Here is a 23,852-nt window from a genome sequence, read left to right as displayed (position 1 = left end):
CCAAACCACTGTCTTGATACAACATAATGGAAAATTGGAGCAATTATTCAGATAATATGTGCAAACAGTAAATTTTCACCTTTGGTTATTGAAGATAAATCTTGGCTGACTCACAGTACTTCTTGCTAAAACCATTACCTTTTCTGAAATTTTACTTAATTTATGTTTGAATCCCTCTACATCTTGTCTTGAAAGGTGCCTGGAATCTATTATTTGCTGGATAACCATTCATTGCTTTTAAAGCTAATTATTTTCTTTGTAAATATGAGGCAGTATAGCACAGCAATTAGAATACATCTAGTGTCAGACTGCCTAAATTCAAGTGTTACCTCCTCCACCTGATGGCTGTGTGCAAGTCATTCAACACTCTGGGGCCTCATTTCTTCATCTGTGAGATAGGGATAATAATGACCAATCTCATGGGCTGTTATTCAGCTGACATTTATACCTGTGTACCATTTGTCAAAACACCTTGATTGATAATTAGCTGCAGCCTCGGGCCCCCAGGATGCCTCCCCTTCCTCCACTGCCTTAGTGCAGCTTTGATCTCCCCTGATTCTGTAAGGGAGTGTTTGCTCAGTTGAGGGCCTCCAGGATGCCCACTGAGCACTATGTTCCCTATCTGTCCTCACAGGTCAGTGCCCATGTTGTACCTGTTAATAAATATTTTTAATATCACCCTCCTTATAGAGTCGTTATGAATTTTAAATGATTTGACATACGTTGGTATATTTAGAATAGTACCTGGTACCCATTTAAGCACTGTCCAAGTTGCTATTATAAATAGATGGTAAGTTTTACAAGTCAAGGGCAGTATCTTCTATGTATTTTGCACATTTCCCTAAGCACAGTGCAATAAGTGGGCAATCTATTCATCCAATCTTTTTAAAAATTAAAGTAAGTTTTTTTTAATTCTTAATTTAATATTAAATTCTTAATTTAATATTAAACACAAGATCTACTTTCTTAATAAATGTTTAAATGTACAATATATTATTAACTATAGGCATGATGTTGTATACCAGATCTCTAGAGCTTATTTACCTTGCATAACTGAAACTTTATACCCATTGAACAGCAACTCCCTATTTTTCTCCCCCTGCTCCTTGTAACCAGCATTACACTCTCTGTTACCATGACTATTTTAGGTACTTCATATAAGTGGAGTTATTTGGTATTTGTCCTTCTGGAAATGGCTAATTTCACTTAGCATAATATACTCAAGGTTCATCCATGTTGTCACATATTGCAGAACTTTTTTCTTTTTTGAGGCTGAATAATTTTCCATTGCATGTGAATACCACATTTTCTTTCTCCATTCATCTGTTGATGGACATTTAGGTTGTTTCCACATCTTGACTACTATGAATAGTGCTGCAATGAACACGGGAGTACTAATATCTCTTTGACATCCTGATTTTAATACTTTTGGATAAATACCCAGAAGTGAGATTGCTGGATCATATGGTAGTTCTATTTTTAATTTGTAAAGAAATGTCCTTACTATTTCCATAATGGTTGCACCATTTTACATTATGACCTATAGCATGTGAGGGGTCCAGTATCTTCACATCCTTGCCAACACTTACTGTCTTTTTGATCATCCTGACAGGTGTGAGATGGTATCTCATTGTGGTTTTGATTTGTACTTCCCTGATGATTAGTGATGTTGAATATCTTTTCATATACCTATTTGTCTTCTTTGGAGGAATCTATTCAAGGCCTTTGCTGATTAAAAAAATCAGGTTTTTAGTTTTTGTTGTTTTATTTTGCTATTGAGTTGTAAAAATTCCTCGTATATTTTGGAAATTAATCCTTTATCAGATATATGATCTGCAAATATTTTCTCCTATTCAATAGATTGCCTTCTCATCCTGGTGGGTTTTTTTTTTTTTTTCCTGTGCAGAAGCTTTTTAGTCCCAATTTTCTATTTTTTTCTTTTGTTGCTTGGACTTTTGGTGTCATATCCATGAAACCACTGTCAAGACCAATGTCATGAAGCTTTTCTCCTGTTTTCTTCTAGGGGTTTTACGAGTTCAGGTCTTATTGAAATGTAATCCATTTGGAGTTAATTTTTATACATGGTATAAGATAAAAGTCCAGTTTTATTCTTTCACATGTGAATATCCAGTTTTCCTAACATCATGTGTTGATGAGACTATCTCTATTGTGTATTTTTGGCACCCTTGTTGAAGATCATTTAACTGTATATGCATGGATTTATTTTTGGGCTCTCTATTCTGTTCCATTGGTTTATATGTCTATCTTTTGGCCAGTACTATGCTGTTTTAATTACTGTAGCTTTGTAATATATTTTGAAATCACAAAGTGTGATGACTCCAATTTTGTTCTTTCTCAAGATTTTTTAGTTATTCAGGATCCTCTGTGAATTCATACGAATTTTAGAATTGTCTTCCATTTCTGTAAAAAATGCCATTTGGAATTTGATAGGAATTTCATCTCTAGATTACTTTGGACAGAGTAGAAATTTTAACAATATTAAGTCTTCTTTTTTTTTTTAAGATTTTATTTATTTATTTGAGAGAGAAAGAGCACAAGCAGGGGCAGAGGGAGAGAGAGAAGCAGGCTCCCCACTGAGCAGGGAGCCCGATGCGGGGCTCAATCCCAGGACCCTGGGATCACGACCTGAGCTGAAGGCAGAGGCTTAACCGACTGAGCTACTCAGGCCCCCAATAATATTAAGTCTTCTAATTCATGAACACATTTATGTTTCCATTTATCTGTATCTTTAATTATGTTATCAATATTTTGTAGTTTTCTTTCACCTCCTTAGTTAAATTTATTACTAAGTATTTTCTTCTTTTTGATGCTATTGTACATGGGATTGTTTCCTTAATTTCCTTTTCAGGTAGTTCCTGTTTTTCATATGTTGCTGTATCCTCTAGCTTTATTAAATCCATTTATTCCAAAATATTTTTTATGAAGTTTTTAGACTTTTCTACATATAAGAGCATGTCATCTACAAACAGAGACAATTTTACTTCTTCCTTTCCAGTTTTGACAGCTTTTATTTCTGTTTCTTGACTAATGCTGTGGCTAAGACTTCAAGTACTATACTAGAAGTGGCAAGAGTGGACATCCTTGACTAGTTTCTGATCTTGGAGGAAAAGCTTTAAGTTTTCACTCTTGAGTATGATATTAGCCATGGGATTTCCAAATATGGCCTTTGTTATGTCAAGGTTAATTTTCTTCTTTCCTTAGTTTCTTGAGAGGTTTTATCATGAAAGGGTATTGAATTTTGTCACTTTCTATATCTATTGAGACAGGATCATGTAATTTTTTCCTTCATTCTATTAATATGGGCTATCATATTAATTGATTTTTTGAATGTTGAACCATCCTTTGCAAGGATAAATATCACCTGGTCATGGTATATGATCTTTTTAACATGCTATTGAATTCAGTTTGCCAGTATTTTATTGAGGATTTTTACATCTATGTTCATCAGGGATATTGGCCTGTAGTTTTCTTGTGGTGTCCTGTCTTTGTCTGGCTTTGGTAGCAGGGCAATGTTGGTTTCATAAAATGAATTTGGAAGGGTTTCCTTCTCTTCAAATTTTTTTTTTTGTAAGAGTTTGAGAAAGATGGGTATCAATTCTTCTTTCTTTCTTTATTTTTATTTTTATTTTATTTATTTTTTATTATTATGTTATGTTAATCACCATACATTACATCATTAGTTTTTGATGTAGTCTTCCATGATTCATTGTTTAAATGTTTGATAGAATTCACCAGTGAAATCATCTGGTCCTGGGCTTTTCTTTGTTGGGAATTTTTAAATTACTGATTCAGTTTCCTTATTAGTTATCGATCTGTTCAGACTTTCAGTTTCTTCATGATTCAGTGTTGGTAGATTGTATGTCTAGGAATTTATCCATTTCTTCTACATTATCCTGTTTGTTGGGGTACAGTTTTTCATACTAGTCTTTTATGATCCTTTTTATTTCTGTGACATCAGTTGTAATATCTCCTTTTTCACTTCTGATTTTACTTATTTTAGTCTTCTCTTTTTTTTAGTAAGTCCAGCTTGTCAATTTTGTTTATATTCTCAAAATACCACCTCTTCATTTTGTCAAATTTTTCTTGTTTTCTATTCTATATTTCATTTATTTCTGCTCAAATCTTTATTATTCTTTTCCTTCTGATAACTTTGGGCTTAGTTTGTTCTTTTTATGGTTCCTTGAGGTATAAAAACAGTTGTTTTTTATTTTGAGATCTTTCTTCTTGATTAATATAGACACTTATCACTATAAGCTTCCCTCTTAGTATTGCTTTTACTGCATCACATAAGTTTTGATAAGTTATGTTTTTGTTTCCATTTGTCTCAAGATGTTTTCTAATTCCTCTTTGACTTCCTCTTTTACCCATTGGCTGTTTAAAATTATGTTGTTTAATTCCACACATGTGTGAATTTTCCAGTTTTTCTTCTGCTATTGATTTTTAGTTTCATTCCACTGTGGTTGGAAAGATTCTTGGTTTGATTTCAATCTTCTTAAATGTGTTAAGACTTGTTTTTTGACCTAACATGTGATCTATCCTGGAGCATGTTCTGTGTGTGCTTGAGAAGAATGAGAATTCTTCTGCTATTTGGTGGAATATTCTGTATGTCATCATTCAATGATTCATTCTTTTGTTCATTTAGGCAGCAAACATGTGTCAAGTACCTTCTAATTTGCAGACACTGTTTTAGATATTTGGAAGATGTCAGTGAACAAAACAAAGATCCCTGCCTTCATAGAACTCACTTTCTAGTTGGAGGAGACCTAAAAGAAGCAATAAACATGAAAAGTAAGTAGTACATAGGATTCTGAAAGTGATAAATGTGTTGACTCTTGACTACCAGAAAAATCTGTTGATTAAGCAAAATAAAGTTTATTTGATCTACTGTAGTAAGGGAGAACACTACCTTGACAGAGGTAGTAGTGTCTCAAATGTGACAGATCCGTAAAGGCGGTTTATCATGTTTGGGGCCTGGAATCAAGTGGTTTAAGATGTGTCTTTCAAGGTGGAAAATCCACTGGGATTGGACAGAGTTTGTAATATAATAGGATCAGTGGAAGGATTCTTGAAAAGTAAACTGTTGTATGATAAGTGTGAACAGTCTATTGCCTGATAGGAGAGATAATTGCCCAGATGAGTACTGTCGGGTTTAGTCAGTTTGCATTTCCTGAAGCAAAGACTGAAGCTGTTTATTGGATTAGAGTCTTATCTTCTGGGACAAAAATGTCCTGTGTCATGTTCATATTGGGGCTTCAGGTTTCGGTTCTGATGGGTAAATCTCTGTGGATGCAGATGGCCTTAATTCTCAAATGCTATGGAAGAAAGAAAATGGAGAACATCAGATAAAGTTATTGAAATGCCAGGGGGCAGGCAAATTATAGCATTAAATTGGGTGGTCACCATTGGCCTTGCAGTGAAGGTGAATTAGGAATAAAGACTCGTAGATGGTGAGAGAGTTAGCTAAGTTGGATATCTGGTTTATTTGTCTACTTTATTATATTTCTCTAGATTTAGCCTGCGTTGAAGTTTAATCTAAGCTGAGTTCTATATTTTATAGTGGTCAAAAAAATCCTACCTTGTCCTTACTTTTTGCCAAGTATTTCTAATGGAAAATATGTTTTGGGTTTGAATTTTCTGTAAATTCTCTCAGTATGCAGCTTTATTCCAGTTGGAGAAAGTTGGTTTAAATGTAGGTAAATAAGAAGTTCAAGGAAGGGTAAGGTGTTAAATTTAAACAATTGTCATAAGATCAATTTTGAAATTCTTTTCTCCTTTCATCTCACTTTTAGTTAACTGAGGTGTGCTTTAAATCTGCAAAGGAGACTTTTTTCTTTTTCTAACCTGTCTTAATTTCTGTCCATTAGCAATGTCCATTAAAATAACCATTAGCAATATCCATTAAAATAACCATTAAAATAACCAACTGGTAATTTTTGCTTTTGCTTAACAAAACACTATATTCTCCATTTTTTCTTTGTTTCCATAACTTTTTTAGAAATTTGTTTCAACTTTTACATTTTAAGAAATATTATTTCATGTTGTGGATATTTTTTCTTCTTTTTCAATCTTACAATCTTGGTGACCACTTAGCAGGAAGATTTGTATTGTCCCTCAACCAGTATCGTGGGAAAATCTACCGTGAAATGGATCTATTTAATTTTATCAATAGCTAATGTAAGCCAGGTGGATACTTTTTGTTCTTCCCATAAGCCACTATATTCAGAAAGGAAATAATTGGGAATGAATTATTCTCATTTATAATTCAGCAAGAGATTTTTTTTTGAGATTTTCTTTCCTTTTCACAATAAAGAGTATTTGTCACAGCAAAGCTAAAAACCGACACACTGCAGTCCAGTGTTAGATTTATCTTTGAGCCATAAATGGACTTTCCTTTATTGAATAGATTACTGAAACATAGATGCACTCTACTAGCCATATGTTATTAAGGCACACTATGTAACACTGGGATTTCAAATGAAAGAGACAACACATATGTTAAATCACATCAGATGTGGGTTGAAGAAGAGAACTTATGGTTTCATTCTTTCTGTAGTTATAACTATATAAATTCATCCAAATTCAGCAGAAAGAGAATCTTATTTATCTCCCAATAGAATATGAGTTAAAATTAGAGCAGGTACTGATATACTAATTTGCACTGCTGAACACACAGTGGGTAGTCATTAGATATTTGTCAAGTGATTAATTGACTTATATTCTTACAGTTGGAGAAACAGATGAGTGATACATCGTTCTGATTTTGTCCTTGGCTCTGTCACACAAGTTTATGCCACTTAGTTTTCCATTACCACGTACCTTCCACCCTAACATATCCTTGTGAGCCTGGGCTAGAGATTAGAGGTGAAAAAAATTTCATTCTAACATGGAAACATGCATTTCAGACTTTTTCAATTCTCCTTAACTAGTTCTATATTTTATTGGTATTATTAAGTCTTTAGATTTGTACTTTTTATTGCCTAGTAAAATTTTACCTAAATCTTTTTTCCTTTGCCGCTATCTGTGTTATATTTGTATTAGTTCTCATATATGTAACTACCATTGATTGGAATCTTTCTATGTCTTACAATAGTTCTACCATTATTTGGATTTTCCAGATAAGGAAGCTGAGAATTAAAGATGGAAAGGAGGTTGTCTAGTTTCATAAACATAGCTATTATTTTTTCAAATACTCTTTATGTCAGAAGACTTGACCTGAGTTGACACTGCTAATATAATTGTCCTTGTTCATCTGCTTACCAGCATATTGCCTATAAGCTCCTCAGGGACAGTGAGACATTTCCTCTGAATGGGGGACTTAGATATCACTGGAGGACCATTCTTTGGTGGCCTAACCTAATTTCTCCTTTTTGATCAAGAGGCATAACTTCCATTAGAAACAAGTATCAATAAGCTTAAATAACTAGAGTCTCCTAATATCCTCAAGATTTGTACAACCCACAGTTAGTAGAGAACTCAGAATCCTTACTTAGTGCCTCCTAAGAAATTGTCTGGCTGAACTGAGTATGAACACAGCTAAGCTAGATTACTATGCTTGTAGCCAAAAGTCAGAATAATCTAAATCTCACACATGCTTGTCATGGTATAATCTTTTTCTAAAGGATACAGCAACCCAGGCATCATCCCAGTCAACACCCACTGGTAAAATGATTGGGTAGAATCTGTGACATATTGCTAGCTAATTCTATGTAAGTCTTCTGCAGCAAGAGGCTCAAGTGAAATAATTTGTGAGGGTTATCTAAAGAAATAAAGGCCTATGATTTTGTTGCTTGTGTATGCCATCAAAAAGGGAACAATTACAAAATTCCATATAATGCAAACTATTTGTTAGTTTTAAATAAAATCTCTCATCTTACAGAGTCCTTGGCCAATTATTTCAACAAGTAAAATGGTTGCCATGCATCATGGAAAATAAGATTAATACTTTTACAAGTCAGATTTCCCATATTTACTTGTGTTCTATTTTTCCACTAATTTCCCTATTCAACCTAATTTACCCTTGTGCCCATGGGGCAATTCTAATGTACATTGCTTTGAGAAGCCATCATAAACTTTTCTTGACATTAAATTGCTTACAAAAATACAATTGCTGTGTATTCAAGCTCAGTATGGCTATAAGTTTGAGCCTAGTAATTACTTCTGCTAGACTTTCTATTAGGAATTTTACAGTGAGAGGTCTTTACTAAAAAATAAACAAAATATATTTTCTTTTTTTTAAGATTTTTATTTATCTGACAGAGAGAGATAGTGAGAATGGGAACACAAGCAGGGAGAGCGGGAGAGGGAGAAGCAGGCTTCCCGCTGAGCAGGGAGCCTGATATGGCACTCGATTCCAGGACCCTGGGATCATGACCTGAGCCGAAGGCAGATGCTTAACGACTGAGCCACGCAGGCTCCCAACAAAATATATTTTCAAGTCAGAAATAGATTTTATACTTGTCATGGTTAAGTGACAATGAATAATAAATATGTGGGCAGAAATAACATTACTCATTTGCATTTAAGAAACCCAATCATGGCCAGTTGTGTTCACCCTTATTGCAAATTGCTCCTCAAGGTCCCTGAGTTTCAGGTCATCTGGGCCACACAGGGCAAAATGATAAAATAGGTGAATTTGCCTTTACAAAAAATTCTTCCTTCTCTTGCTTTCAGTAGGGCTTCTACTTTCATTATTCCTTTAAGCTCCTTCATTCAGTTATTATCTTTACACTTTAGTGTGAATTAAGTTCTTATATTCCTTTCCTGGTATATTTCATTTTAATTCTCTTCTCTGAATGTGTTATTGGAGACTTTACCTACAGTTCCAGGAAATATAGGATTCTGATCTAGTTTCTGTTATGTAGACTGGATATATGTTAGCATGCATTTCAAACTTTTTCTAATTTCTTTAGAAAGAATGTATAGCATTAACTGCAGTTGCTCTCCTAATATACTCTTCTCATTCCAGATTACACTTATGACTAAATGTATATTTATTTGCTTTAAATTAGAAGAACATAGCACTTTCTTGTAGATCATCACTGCAATAATTGTTTTTCTTATCTCTCTTCACATTTCACCTTAAAATAAATAAACTTTTCCATTTCTAAACTTTACTTGGTCTCCTCTTTGTTACATTTTCACAAATCTATTATTTTAAGCATTTTTCAGTGACACACCATATATTCTAAAGAAAAAATAGTCTCTGTAAGAACTTGAATAATCTCTTGATGGCCAATAGCCCATTAGTATTATTGATAAAACCCATAATATTTTTATTATAAAGGAAGGACATAATATATCAAAGATAAATGTCAGTATAGATAAAAATAAAGATACCATGGGACAAAGAAAAATTTAAGCTAGAAAAAAAAGCACTGAATTTTAAATGTTTTTCCATCTTCTCAAATGATGGTTAGTATGGTATTATTGGTTATGAGGGCTCAGCAATTTGGAAAAAAATTGCTCTTCTTTCTCAGTGCTTTAATTAGAAGAGGCAAATAAGATAAGCACTCCATTGAAATACAATGAAGTTCTCTTCCTTCCGAAATGCTTCTGTGGTGGTGCCCACTTTGATTTCATCGCAGTCTTTCAGGCTCCACCCTCAAGCATGGTTTTGCTGCTCTGATCATTAATATTGACATAAAACCATCAATACACAAGATAACTTTTATAAATAGGATTAACATAGTGTCAAAAATTATGGAAAATATAATGCTACATACAATGGCAGTTTTCAATTTACCCAGCCTTTCTCTGCTTCTCTCTCCAGTTTTATACACACACACACACACTCACTCATACCAAGGAGACCCTGAGAATATGGTAAAACTCTAAGTTCACTGTAAGTCGGGGAGGTGATAGCCAGAGTTTACCAAGAAGCAGGCTTTGGAGAATTAGTAAACACTCCTGGAAGGGAAGGGGCAATTTTTGCATGCCATAGCTCTTAAGCAAATTTTTGAGAATGTGTTCATGCCATATCCATCCCCATCTCAGAGGTCTGCCTTGACTTATTTTGAGAACCACTGAAGCTCTGTTTATTTTCAGGGACTCCGTTTCCTTTGGGTTTTCTCCTCCCAACTTGCATGAACACACTATTCTATCCAATATTCTCAGCTTATGTAGTATATTCCTCACTGTATCTGCATACACTCTATGTAGTTGTCACACTCTTTATATTTACTCACATCTCAATCCTTCAGTCTCTGCTTGCCTAGCTTCTCCACTGGTGAACTCACTGGATCTTGCCACTTATAGAGTTCAGATCTATTATTTACCCCATTTCCTCAGATTGCCCAAACCCTAGATATCATACTTATCTTCCCAGATAGGCCATATCCTGATTCCTTGATAAGCATGTTGCAATTAGGAAAGAATTTAAGAAACTCCATTCTTTGGCTGAGACTTTGCTGTGACTCACCTTCCTTATCTTTTGACTGAGGATACAGTCATTGAACCATTCTTGCTGGGAGACTCATCTGCAACATTTGTCCTTTTTCTGATTACTGGTACTTTCACATAGCTCTTATATCACAGTTCCCTCTGACAGAGAATAGGTCTGTTACACCTGATTTTGGGAAGCCAGGATCACGTTTTGTGCTTCCATTTATAAAACTTGGCTTCTGTATGTTGCCATTTCATGTTTTACACTAAAATCCTGAATCTTCCCCAAAGATCCATTTAAGCCCGGGAGCCTCACTTCCTTCTTAGGGATGGAGGCCAGCTCTTAACATCTAGCAACCCACCCTGATGCCTATTGTCAATGTTGGTTTTAGAGTATCACTACCACCTGGATTCTCTCATTGCTGTTTTCACCTACCTCTTGGCACATTTCATACTCCTTAGAAATTGAAAGCTTGTTAATTACCCCGTCATGCTTGAGACTGCATGATCCCTTGGCCACTGTATCTTGCCTTTCCAAACTCTGCCATTTTCAAAGCTTGTTTCCATGCCTGTCCAGTTCTGTGGGTTTTATGTCAGGTTCCACTACCACCATTTCTCACTTGACTGTCTTATTTTAAGTAAACAACTATACCATGCCAATTAGGCCTTAGATATGAGAACATATCTTGCTTCATATGCTGAAACACCAATCATATTTCATAGCAATTTTAATGTACTACTGATATAGAGACAATCTTTTTTTGAAATTTATCACAGAATAGAATCATTGAGAAAGCTCACTTTGCTCTTCCCTCCCACTGTTGTTTTGTCCTCCCCTTAGTCCATACATCTATGATTTCACCAAGTCACCCATCTCTGATATTGCCCACTGTCTGAGTATCAATGGCTACCATTCTTCACCAAAGTCAGAGATGTGTAGTTACTTGGTAGGCAAGGCCTTGTACTATTCTTGGAATGAAATTTGATTCAGAAGGATCTTTAGCCTTTATTCAAAACAGGAGAACTAGACACTGGATTTGCTTCCATATCTTGGCAGTTGTAGCTGAATGGATAAAGATGTGATGTGTGTATGTATGTGTATGCATATATATGATGGAATATTATTCAGCCATAAAAAGATCTTGGTATTTTTGACAATGTGGGTGGACCTAGAGGGTATTATGTTAAATGAAATAAGTTAGATAGAAAAAGACAAATGCATGTGATTTCACTTACATGTGGAATCTAAAAAACAAAACAAATGAATAAACAAACAAAAAGCAGAGTCAGAGAACAAACTGATGGTTGTCAAATGGGAAGGAGGTGGGAGATGAGCAAAATCAGTGAAGGGGAATGAGAGATAAAGGCTTCCAGTTATAGAATGAGTAAGTCATGAGAATAAAAGGTATAGCATAGGGAATATATCAATGGCACTGTAACAGCATTGTATGGTGACAGAAGGTAGCTACACTTGTGAGCACAGCATAACCTGGAGACTCATCAAATCAGTATGTTGTACACCTGAAACTAATGTAACGCTGTGTGTCAACAGTACTCAAAGCAAACAAAACAAAAGAAAACAAACAGATAAATAAAACAGGAGAATTGTTCATCTTCCTGAGTATCATCTCAGACTGTCTTGTTACTAAGCTGTCATTCTTTAAATTCAAGTCCATAGCCTTACATTTTTAGCTGACTAAGTTGCTGCATAAGTTGGAGGAAAGATATCCCAAAAAGAAAGCTATCTGGAGGAATACAGCAGTCTCCTATTCAAGACGCCCTGAGAATATGCTGGAAGAAGGGTTTGGAATATCAACCTCCTGAATGCTTCATTCTTTTGTACAAAGAATATTATTTTTCACAATTTCAAAAGATTAATGAAAATTACCTCAGGTGCATGTATTAGATTGACAGAGTCTGCAATATGTTTCAATTTGCCCAAATTATTATGTATATGTTATACACATATATAATAATTATATTTATTTATGTTATTTGTTTATAATATCTTATGTAAATCTCAATATTACAGAAGGATAAAGATAGGAAAATTTGTAAAACCTAGTATTATTGAAATCTGGTACCTAAAATTATAAAAATATGTCTTAAGTTGATATAGAAGCAAACTCATATTAGAATTAACATGAAATTAGAAGCTTGATCCTCTCCTTATAATGGCTATGCATATATTGGCACCATAATTAGTTCTAAGTCATGGTTGGATTTTATAAAACAGGATTTGTGGGACTCATGTGTTGATAATACCTAGATATATCTGCAAATTATGTTCTATTATGAACTGCTTCTATTCTCTTCTACATTATATCTACTACATTATCTTCTAAAAGCACATTCAGGTAAATGCAATCTTAACTAAGTTTTGTCTAAATTAGGTGACTGTTGAGAAAATATATAATGAATTCATATATCATATATTTAGCATAATGAATTAAAGTTATAGGGTTTTCTAATTTATCAATATTTTAGGAGTTATAAAATTAATTGTATGGAATTTGTCAATGTATTGATATATTAGGAGTTGTGAAATTAAAAATATTTAATGGTGGCTACCATTTGTCAAGTGTTTAGCATGTATTAGGTATTTTATCTGTATGAACTTGGTTCATCCCAGAACCACACTATAAGGCAGATAATTATTTTACAGATGAAGAAACCAAGATTTAGAGAGATTAAAGATCATGACTAGATCACTGAGATAAGGAGGAAAGGACCTGGGACTTAGCCAGACTTGTATTTTTACATCATTTTTCACATTATTTACATCATTACCTCAAACACTCCAGACAGAGAACAAGGAATAAGGCTCATGACCACTTTTTAACATTGAGGACATCTATACATCACCATTTTGATATTGGAAATATGCAAACAAAATCCAATCCTGATTAAATATTCAGTGAAAGTGATTTATGATTCAATGCCAGTATCAAGTAGGTGAAATGAGAGTGTTCGAAGCTACATAAAGGTGTGAGGCAGAATAGCTACTGAGACTCTACACTAGATCTCATACAACTTCAACTCCAGATCGACATGTCAGCTGAGAATAGCACAGTTCACATGGACCTGCTCTGTTAGAAGCAGTAAGGACCACACCCCTACCAGCCATTGGAAGAGAACAGAATGGGAAGCACCAGAATGGGTCTGTTTGTCAAATCACCACACACCCCACCCCAGGGGAGTCTACGATAAAGACCAGTAAATGGAGGAAACACAATAACTTCTAATGTCTTCACCATTATCAAGGCCATTAAAAAGATGTAAAAAGCACAACAACTAACCACACTCATAAATAGTGAACTAGCCTTGGAGAAGGCAGTAAGAACTCAGTCTCATAAGTAACTAGATGTATGTTAATTTTATTGGAAGGAGAAGTAGACAAATATAAAACATTAATCACCATCTCAGGAGTGATTTATTTTGCTTTTATACCTGCAGAGAAAAGGAAAGCTGTTTGCTTTTGGAAGTCTTCCAGCTCCTGCTTCCTTCTTGATCATCAGGGGGCTGCATTCATACATCTTCCATATGTCAATAATAGATTAGCCCTGATGTGGCCATCCTCTGCTTTTGTGTGTGCAGCCAGAATCCACTGACTTTCATGGGCAGATGGTGGTGAGTTTGGTACTTGTGATAAAGCTTTATCACAAACAGTATGATGCAAGGACTGCCAGATGCTCAAGTTATTATTTCCCCCCTATTGTATATGAATGTTCCCCTTTCTTATTTTCTTTCCTCCTCCAGCTTTCATGAGATATAATTGACATATAACATTGCATAAGTTTAAAGTGTGCAACATGATGATATGATATACATATATATTGTGAGCTGTTTACCACAATAAGGTTAGTTAACATATCCATCACTCCACATAGTTACCATTATTTTGTTTGTATGGTAAGAACTTTTGAAGTTCTATTTAAGATCTATTAGCAACTTTTAAGTATATAATACAGTATTTTTAACTATAGTCACCATGCTGTACATTAGATCCCCAGAACTTACTCATCTTATAATTGGAAGTTTGTACCCTTTGACCATCTTCACCCATTTCCCCACCCTCAACCCACTGCCACTGGCAACCACCAAATCTAACTTCTGTTTCTATGAATTTGATTTTATAAGTCTGAGTGTGTGTTTTGGGTTCCACATACAAGTGAGATCATATAGTAATTGTCTTTATCTTACTTTACATAATACTCTCTAAGTTCACCCATGCTGTTGTAAATGGCAAGATTTTCTTCTTTTTTATTGTTGAATAATATTTCATTATATATGATTATATCTATCTCTATATCTATATCTACATATAAAATTCATCCACTGATGTACACTTAGATTGTTTTCATGTCATGGCTATTATGAATAATGCTGCAATGAATATGGGGGTGCAGATTTCTTTTTGAGATAATAATTTCATTTCCTTTGGCTATATACCTAGACGTGGGGTTGCTGGATCATATGGTAATTCTATTTTTTATTTTTTTTTTTGAGGAACCTCCATATTCTTTCCCGTAGTGGCTACACCAATTTACATTTCCGCCAAGAGAGCACAGGGGTTCCCCTTTCTTCACAACCTTGCCAGCACTTGTTATCTCTTGTCATTTGATAATTATCATTCTAACAGATGTGAAGTGATATCTCATTTTGGTTTTGATTTGCACTTCTTTCTCTGATGATTAGTGATGTTGAGCAACTTTTTCATGTACCTGTTGGCCGTTTGTGTATCTTCTTTGGAATAATGTCTTAGCTTTGCGCAGTGACAGTTTCGTAGCCAATGAGGTTTATCCGAGGCGCGATTATTGCTAATTGGAATAATGTCTTTTCAAGTCCTTTGTGAATGGGCTCCCTTCTAAGAAAATGTGGCTTTCATCAAAAATATGACTTTCTGAATTTATTGAGTGACTGTATCCCAATTTAGGGAATCAGGTTCCCATTAAGACTGATTGAGAAGTTCATCTAATATATTGATAAAATATAACTTTCATAGCTTGATTTTTAGTCTACTTGAGTGTCTCTGTGTCAAGATTTTTAGAAATAAAAGAAAACTTTAAAACTTAAAATGAACTCAAGCTACCCAGGAAATAACAATTTTATCTATACAAAGACCACCATGAGAACCCCTAGCAAAATCCAACATACCAAACCTGAAACCAAGAAGAGGGCTGTTGGGTGCCTGGGTGGCTCAGTTGGTTAAGCAACTGCCTTCGGCTCAGGTCATGATCCTGGAGTCCCAGGATCGAGTCCCGCATCGGGCTCCCTGCTCAGCAGGGAGTCTGCTTCTCCCTCTGACTCTACCCCCTCTCATGCTCTCTCTATCTCATTCTCTCTCTCAAATAAATAAATAAAATCTTTAAAAAAAAAAAAAAAAAAGAAGAGGGCTGTGGAGAGGGTAGAGCTGGTGGGATGCCATTAGTTTGACTTTTTCTTTTACCAGAAAATACCCAACTACAAAATTTAAGCACAGGAAAAAAGATTTTACAAAGGGCTAATATAAGGTAATTGCCTGTTTTTAGAATTGTTTGGTCATAATTTTCAAAATGACCAACTCCAAAATACAATTTCTTGTTGCAGCCTTGCTGACGCTCATGTTTCTGATAGAAAGTTGTAAATTACATATATTCTGTAATGCATATTTTTAAGCTTGTACAAATGAGAATCTGGTCTCTTAAAATTTATCAGGACATTATAACATTTGTAACTATTTTATTACTGCTCAAGACCTTGTTGCAACTTGAAAGTTGTTGCATGTCCTTGAAGGAATTCCCTCCTAAGAAACTTCAGCAGAGGTTATTCTTACTTTGCTGGGTTCTGTGTTTTGGAAGAGGTCAAAAGTGATTCTGGAATAAACAGAATTGTTAGATTGAGGATCAGAATGGAACCATATAACTTATATTGATGGGTGTGCTGTTTTGTATAGTTTGTAAAATAGCTCTGAAAAAAAATTCCCAAAATTAATTCTAATCAAGGTTTAAGTAACAACCTTCATCGGAATAAGTAGTTAGTTCTCAAATATATGAACTTTTTTGAAGGACATTGCTCACTGGAAAACTGTTTCACTGTGTTTGTTAAAAATTCACTGACTTAAAAATCATTCAGTTTAGCAGGAGACCAAAACCTAGGCACTGAACTGAGGGTATCTAATTTTAACTTTCAAACTTCCCTAGCCTAGAATTAGTGATCTCTTGCTCAAGGATGGAGTCTATATCCTGGATTAATTTATATTACCCTGGAGACAAGTATTAGAAAGGAATATCTTTTGTGCTTATGGTTGCTAAACCACAACCCAAGTTAAAAGTAGTATTATCAGTATGCCAAAAATGATGCAGGATGGGGAATTACTACATGACGGTAAACTTTATCTTCTGTAAAAATGACACAAAACACTTTTTACTTCCCAGGAAAGGATGTAAGGTTTATTCTTATTGAAAATAAGTGAGAAAAATATTGTTATTTCCGTAACAGTGGAAATTGAAACACTTTAATACTTTTTAAAATGTCTACCCATTAACAAATTCTAAAGTGCTTTTAAAGAGCCATAGAGTTAGAATACCCTAAACCAAGCAAATTGAGGGGTAACAACAGCATCAAATAACACATACAAATCAGTATTTGTATGGATAAGCTAATGCCTGCTTTGCAGAAAATCTAGAAATGCTTAGATTCTTCACTCAAATGTGTTGGTTTCTTAAGCAAGATGTTTCATGTGACCTCTGGGAACCAGCACTCTTGGTCACACTGTGGTCCTTGCTGTAAGTGCCCTGTTCAGCTCTGGCTTGTCATGGAGGAGCTCCTGTGGGCTCTTAAGCCAAAAGCAGCATCGGGACTTGTATATTGTATATGGTGCTCATCATGTCTTAGAGGGATTTGCTGTTGTCGATGGTGCTAACACCTTGAACTTTCTCATGGAGATCCAACTTGGGGGAATAAGATTTACTTTTTACTCCTCCTTTTAGAATAACTCATTCTAGGATTGGCGTAAGAGCCCAAGAATGGGACTGAAGAGCAATTTGAGAAGATAATTGCAGTGTGCGGCATCACCTCCCTATCCTTTTCTTGGCCCAGTAGCCTTGCACTGAGTTTGTGGGCCCCGCTCTCTCTTTTCCAAGGATCAGTTACTTTCTGCCCCCAAAAGTGCTTCTCAGTCCCCTACGCAAATAACTCTTGACTGTTAAGTGCCACCAGTTATCCAGAGCAGACTTGTGCAATCCTATAGTGGGTAAAACTTACCCTGTACACGATAAGAGCCCTGATTTAGGGTTTCTGTTAATGAGCTCTCTCTTTACTTACCAGGGCTTTATAACATTGAGGTTGTTTACTATCTCTTATGAGATTTGCTCTAACCACTTAAGGATACAAGTTAGAAAAATTGTAGTAAAAATCATAATAACTCTCATAATAGCAAATTGCTAACATTTATTTAGTCCTACTATATGCCACACATTGTTCTACATTGTGTTTTGTGTGTGTGTGTGTGTTTTACATTGATTAACTCATTGAATCTCACAATAATCCTTCAAGATAGGTGCAATTATTTCTCCCATTTTACTGTGAGGACCCTGGGCATATAGAAGTTAAGTAACTTGCCAGAGGTCATACTGACTGGATTCAGAGCCTCAGCACCTGATGACTCACAAGTGAAATTTTGCCTTTGTTACATATTGTTGTCTATTCCTAATTTCAAAAACAATTAAATGGAATTAAGGAATATTTCTCTGACATTCAATGGTAAACCCCAGCAAGGCAAGACCAACCTGTTGTCTCTCTCCATGGTATCTCTGGCACCTAGTCTGTGCTTACTACAAAATAGATGAATGAATGATCTAAAAAACTTGTAACTGTTTTTTCTTATGTGACCTTCATTTGTTTTTTCCTTGTCTTTCCAATTTCTATGCTTGTTTTAACTTGAGCTAAAGAATTGCTGAACAGTGCCTGGATTAGAGTAGTTCAAAACTCCTCCTCAATAATTTAAATAGCTTTCTGTTGCCTTTAATTGCTTACAGAAGAATTGGGGCTGGTTTGGTTTAAGAGGGTGTTTGACTTACAGGATATCCTCAACAAGACTTCTCTGAGATGTATAATGAAGATTGTGCTGAAATATGGAGTCCATATTTAGATGGGTGAGCCACTGCTTCTGTGAGGTCCTTTACTGTATACTATTTTATTAATGATTCCTGGCAATAAAAATAATTTCAAAAAATAATCCTGGGTTCTATGTGCCAAAGCTGACAATATCAATAGATTGATGTAAGTTATATGTAATGTGTTCTATGCATTGGCTTACAAAACTTTCTAATGAGTAAATACATACATGGCAGCCATGTGAGTATGTGGCTCCTAAATCAAACCATGGCTGTGTGGTAGGAACTGCATTTTGGTTTTGGTCTTTGTAGTTGCTGAAAGTTGATTTGATTGTTAATCCTATAATTTTTCACATTTTCATATATCTGACCATCTTCAACTTCTTGGTTCTGAGACATCATGCTAACCATACTCATTAAAGGAATAATCAAATAGCTTCATTTCACACATGGCTTTCTTTTAAACTCTTTGAGAACACCCAGGAATTTAAAAACATCCACTCATAAATTATTCTTATGATTGGACCTTGTTCAATTCACTTAAACTTCATGTGCTCTCTTTTCCACTTGGAAATAAAAGGATAGTGTTGACCCACTTTCAGAGGAGCCAGTAAAAAATGGTTGAGCCTTCTTTATAGAGTACTTTGAAAATATATAATTGCTCTGGATATAGAAAAAACTAATCAGAAATTTTTAAAAAAATGTTTAAAAGCAGCTAGATGAAAAATCTGGAATGCAAACACAGACTTACTAATGCTGAATAAGGCAGAAGAACATGGGCCCATCAGTTTGACTAGTTTAAGTAGAGTCTATTTAACTGTAAAAATCAATCGAATCAGTGACAGAATCATTTCATTTTAGTGAGTGTCTAATTGCAGGGGAGCTCTGCAGCACAATGACGACCTCCTTCTGTTGTGCTCGGCTCAAGACCACCTTTAATGAAAGGTGACAATGGAGTAGATCCCTTGACTAAAACACTTTGATAAATAAATAAGTAGCTAGATGAATTTGCCAGCTTGAGGGGGGAGAGGGGGTAAAGGAACAAATGGAGCTGTAAGTCCTATAAGAATAGTTTTATCATTTTAAAAACTTTTATGGATTATTTAAAATGTGCTTCTCTAATTACAAGTTTATAATGTTTCATTTTGTTTAATAGCATTTGCTTTGATTGTATCATTATCATAGTTAGCAAGTTGCTGTAGTACCTACCTTACAGTATTTTTCTAGTAATGTGAAGGATAATTGAACCTATATGAATGTGTTTTCCTCTTCAGTCCCTAGAAAGAGACCATAATAGTCATAACCTGGAGAAGTTTCATTTGCAGCAAATTTATATTTCATTGTCCCTTACCGACTTACATTTAGGGCTTATTTACTAACAGTTTAATTTTGCACATTCACCCATTCTAATTGCCCTCTCACAAAGTTTAATAATCACGTTCAATTTTGGCAGGATAGCAATAGGAAGTAAATTTTCCAATTTTTGCACCTTTTGGGTAGATCCACAGCATTGGTAGAGAAAATTCAAAAAGATTTCAGTATTAACATATGCCAAAATTTTTGGGAAACCTCTGATATTACCTCACACCCTAGTCCTCCATCTCTGATTTCAGAAGGCATAAATTGGGGGACCCTCACCCTCTTTCTTGCTTTGCATGGTCCCCTGGGCCTAATGTCCATTTATCTTTTCCTAGGTTGATTTGAGAGTGAACAAAAATGTCATTATAGCACATGTCAAGCAGGGGCTCAGAACCAGTTATGTGAATGTTTTGTTTTTCCTGTACTTTGTTTTTACTCATGTATTTTTTGGTGTGTGCATATGACAGTGTGGGAGGGTGTGTGGGAGAGAGAGAGAGAGAGAAAGAGAGAGAGAAAGAGAGAGAGACAGAGTGCATGTGAGCACATTTGTCTACTCTAGTAATACCATAATCACAAACAGGTAAAATATCCTTCATTAATTCTCTGATAGTAACTGTAGGAAAATGGTGTTGTGGTACCATGGAAAGAATATGGGCTTTGCAGTAAGAAACATCTAGGTTTAAATTCCAGCTCTGGATTTACAGATAATTAGCTTTATTTGCTTTTCAAAGTCATTAAGTCCATCTGAATCTGTTTTCTCATCCATAAAATGGGAATAATAATACAAACCTCATAGGGTTATTGTATTAAGTAAAGTATGGAATATTTCATTTTCAACAAGTGTGTGTTCTCATCTACTCCTTAGTACTCCACTGAGGTGGTTTATCATAAAGCACAGAACTATGATAAACGAAGCAGAACTATCAAAATATGAATAATAAAAGAAGGGTAAATCAATTACACTAAACAAATGTCTAACGTTGTTTACTGTGACTAATTGCAGTATTTAGCATTCAGATTCTTGATGGACAGGTGACAAGATAAACACAGTAGTTTATATGATTGCCAGTACTTGAGAAAGGAAAATAAGACTCACCAACTTCTTTTCTGTACTAATGTTTTTAATATGAAATATTAATTACCTCTACTCTTATTCTCTATCTCAGATTTCATTAAAATTTTGATTAAAAGTTAATTACAAACTCAATAGAGAAGAGGGAGCATCATTGAAAAACAGATGGATATTTCTCTGCTATAAGTATGGCCACCTCTTTCTTAACAGATAAAGGGACTCTTGTTAAGGCACTCTTGCGGGGTTTGAACTGGAGATTACTTTGCTGTAGAAATGGTGGGAAAAAGAAAAGCTGACTAAATGAAGGACCAGGAGCTAATGGCTGCTACATATTTTCTTTCAGTTCTGTGAATTCAGGAGGACGGATTTGTGTTTTCCTACCTCAGTTTCTTCTTTAGGGATTGCACCCATGTAGACCTTTTCCTGACAGTTGTGCAGCTGCTTCCTCCTTGGTCCAACGCCAGCGCTCTGTCGGCACATCCCCCACCCCCACAGCACACACACACACACACACACACACACCTCTTCCCAAAGCCCACTGCCCTCATTCATCAACAAGTCCTTCTCATTTGAAAGAAGTGTGAAGACTTTTGATTTTTTGAAACACTCACCCACAATTGGTATTACAATGACTTTTAGTATAAAGGAAAGGTGTGATGTTTCTAAATTCCTGACAGATATTAATCTTTGGGGTTTGCCAATGAACAATTGGAATTCTTGGGAATTCTACAAATCATAAATGATCCTTAAAATATTTCCAACATTCTTCATTGTCTTTATGGATATATAAATAAATTATTACAAATACAAATGAAATAAGTTTAAATTTAGTAGCATTTGCAAAGCACTGTAGCCTATAATACATATTCAAACATGGGTAAACACCAGTGAAGAATGCTGGGTTGTATCCAAATAAGGTAACATTCTGAATCCTAGCAAACTGACTATCACTCACTACATAGCATCATGTGCCAGAGTTGCCAACATAAGGATTTATTTTACTTCCTCAACTTGCTATTCCTTAGGAGATCACTCATAGGATTTAAATTATACTATGCACATAAATTTCTTAATATTTACTTTATTTGCAAGCATGACTCACTGTTAGTCGTTTACAGGGCTATGAAAATATACTTATAACATGGTGATAGCCATGAACAATACTGCTGGAGTAGATCAGGAACTTCTCTCCTCCTGTTCCTTTTGGGTTCTCAAAAATGTCAACCTCAACTTTTGAGTCTCCTGTCACTGTTTCCTGCTCCCGCTTTCCATTTGATTAGTAGATTCTTTTGAACCAGTTGTGTTTCTACACCGATTGTTACATTTTGATTCTTTCAAGACAATTATCATAATTTTTCCTGTTTTCTCCATTTCTCAACTGATTTTTCTCCTGATTCCAAAGAAACATATAAGTTACCCCAGAAATGCTCGGAAGAAATTCCCTATGAAAACACTAAAAAATAGCCCCTCTTTTTAGGACAGAGGTTCTCAATCTTGGTGACACTTTAAATTACTTGGATGCTATTTTTAAAAACCTGCACATGGGACCCCAGGGAGATAATAGGATATATATTGTTTAAATACAGGCAATTCTGTTGTGTAGCCAAATTTGAGAACTTCTCCCTCAGGAACTACCTGAAGGATTATTCCCCATCCTATAATTCTATGAATCCCCACTTCTAAGTATTCCTCATTATTTCATTGTAGGTGAATTTATTTTTATATTCTCTGAAATCATTTGTAAAATTCTTGAGGGAAGATATATTTACTGTTGGAAACATTTTTGTTTTATTTTTTAATTTTTTTGCTATCTATTTTTTTAAATTTTATTTTATTATGTTATGTTAGTCAACATACATTACATCATTAATTTTTGATGCAGTGTTCCATGATTCATTGTTTGCATATAACACCCAGTGCTCCATTCAATACGTGCCCTCCTTAATACCCATCACTGGGCTAACCCATCCCCCCATGTCCCTTCCCTCTAAAACCCTCAGTTTGTTTCTCAGAGTCCATAGTCTCTCATGGTTCCTCTTCCCCTCCAATTTCCCACCCTCCCTTCATTTTTCCCTTCCTACTATTTCTTCTTCTTTTTTTTTTTTTAACATATAAAGTATTATTTGTTTCAGAGGTACAGGTCTGTTATTCAACAGTCTTACACAATTCACAGTGCTCACCATAGCATACACCCTCCCCAATGTCCATCACCCAGCCACCCCATCCCTCCCATCCCCCACCACTCTAACAATTCTCAGTTTGTTTCCTGAAATTAAGAATTCCTCATATCGGTGAGATCATATGATACTTGTCTTTCTCTAACTGACTTATTTCGCTTAGCATAATACCCTCTAGTTCCATCCACATCATTGCAAATGGCAAGATTTCATTTTTTTTTGATGGCTGCATAATATTCCATTGTATATATATACCACATCTTCTTTATCCATTCATCTGTTGTTGGACATCTTGGCTTTTTCCATAGTTTAGCCATTGTGGACATTGCTGCTATAAACATTGGGGTGCTCATACCCCTTCAGATCACTACATATGTATCTTTGGGGTAAATACCCAGTAGTGCAATTGCTGAGTCATAGGGTAGCTCTATTTTCAACTTTTTGAGGAACCTCCATACTGTTTTCCAGAGTGCCTGTAGCAGCTTGCATTCCCAACAGTGTAGGAGGGTTCTCCTTTCTCTGCATCCTCGCCAACATCTGTCATTTCCTGACTTGTTAATTTTAGCCATTCTGACTGGTGTGAGGTGGTATCTCACTGAGGTTTTGATTTGGATTTCCCTGATGCCGAGTAATGTTGAACACTTTTTCATGTGTCTGTTGGCCATTTGGATGTCTTCTTTGGAAAATTGTCTGTTCATGTCTTCTGCCCATTTCTTGATTGGGTTATTCTTCGGGTGTCGAGTTTGA

At 35.2% G+C, this 23,852-nt stretch overlaps 1 protein-coding gene and 1 non-coding gene across 2 annotated transcripts in view; both read left to right on the top strand.

Annotated features, from left to right (window-relative positions):
* The window catches only part of ZPLD1 (zona pellucida like domain containing 1), a 225,308-nt gene that overhangs the window by 101,717 nt on the left and 99,739 nt on the right, over positions 1-23,852 (top strand). The gene's annotated exons all lie outside the window — the stretch shown is intronic.
* Positions 15,165-15,300, top strand: LOC115939610 (U4 spliceosomal RNA). The gene has a single exon (XR_004074395.1). It is a non-coding gene; the product is annotated as a U4 spliceosomal RNA (small nuclear RNA).

The sequence above is a fragment of the Leptonychotes weddellii genome, chromosome 1 (genome assembly GCF_054177405.1).
Source record: "Leptonychotes weddellii isolate Sample4059 chromosome 1, ASM5417740v2, whole genome shotgun sequence".
Lineage (NCBI taxonomy): Eukaryota > Metazoa > Chordata > Mammalia > Carnivora > Phocidae > Leptonychotes > Leptonychotes weddellii.
The sequence above is the reverse complement of the archived record's forward strand: the minus strand, read 5'-3'. Positions and strand labels throughout refer to the sequence as shown.